The sequence below is a fragment of the Sorex araneus genome, chromosome X (genome assembly GCF_027595985.1).
Source record: "Sorex araneus isolate mSorAra2 chromosome X, mSorAra2.pri, whole genome shotgun sequence".
Lineage (NCBI taxonomy): Eukaryota > Metazoa > Chordata > Mammalia > Eulipotyphla > Soricidae > Sorex > Sorex araneus.
Window position 1 is genome coordinate 118,616,901 of NC_073313.1, and position 1,580 is coordinate 118,618,480.

Genomic DNA, 1,580 nt, shown 5'->3' on the forward strand with positions numbered 1-1,580 from the left:
CCCTACAGAGATGTCTCTGGATCCCAACCATTTACAATCTTAGAATTCCAGAAGACTCTTATGATATTCAAAGTGAGCAATGGAAAATAAAGTATCTAGCATCTGCCCCTGGCAGGCAGGCTTGAATGGTGGTGGGGAAATTTGAACAAACTATAATGACCAAAAGTAGAGAAAAAGTATTGGGGAAATTGTCTGCCATAGAGTCAGGTGAGGACTGGGATGAGGAAAGGGGAACATTGGGTGGTGGAAAATATGCACTGGTGGAGGGATGGGTGTTTGATCATTGTATGGTTGAATCTAAAACACGAGAGCTTTATAACTGTATCTCATGGTGATTCAATAAATTTAAAAAAAGAAAAAAGAGAGAGAGCCAGCATGCATGTGCCATCCCATTCATCTAAGCAACAACCCCCACAACAAAGGGAATAATTAATATAAGAGAAATTTTAGTGTATGTTGTAACAAGCAATAAAAACTAAACAATTTTGTGCCTGCCTTGGAGACAGGTTTGGGGATAGGTGGGAAATTGGGGACAATGGTGGAGGGAAAGTCACACTGATGATGGGATTGGCATTGGAACATTGAATGCCTGAAATAGCTGTAGGATGAACAACTTTGTAAATCAGAATGTTTAAATAATTTTTTAAAACTCCCAGAAATCAGCAGCCAACTGCCTTGAGAAATTAGTAATCACTTTCAGGTGGTGACATTTCCACTTTATTTTTTAAAATTTATTTATTTTTTTAATTAGTGAACCACCGTGAGGGTACAGTTACAGATTTATACATTTTTGTGCTCATGTTTCCCTCATACAAAGTTCGAGAACCCATCCCTTCACCAGTGCCCATTCTCCACCACAAATAAATCCAGCATCTCTCCCACCCCCCATCCCTTTTTCCCCCCACCCCACCCTGCCACTGTGGCAGGGTATTCCCTTTTGTTCTCTCTCTCTAATTAGGTGTTGTGGTTTGCAATAAAGGTGTTGAGTGGCCATTGTGTTCAGTCTCTAGTCTACATTCAGCACACATCACCCTTCCCCCGCGTGGCCTCCAACCACATTTTACTTGGTGTTCCCTTTTCTATCTGAGTTGCCCTCTCCCCAGAATGTGAGGCCAGCTTCCAAGCCATGGAGTAAACCTCCTGGAACTTATTTCTACTATTCTTGGGTGCTAGTCTCCTACTCTGTTTTCCACTTTATTTTTAATAATGAATAGGATTTTTGCAAATTGTGCCAACATCAAAGAACAATTCAGTAAAAGTAGTTCATTGGGATGCAAATTAATGTAGTCCAAGGATAAAGTCTCTAATTTAATGTAAATTCTTAGTATTAATCTTAAATCAGTTCCTAATACAAATATTTGCTAAGAATTCAACAAGAGAAAACAAAACTTGTTTTACTGTCGAAATCTAGGGAAGATGTATTATATTGCTAGTTACAGATCAATTCACATGTATTCACAGTGAAGAAATGAAGGAATCTGAACAAAAAACCCATGACTAATAGATTGTGAAGGAGGCACCATTCACCCTTATAGAACTACTTACAAAAAACTCCTGGGATTGCAGATCTCCAATTTAGT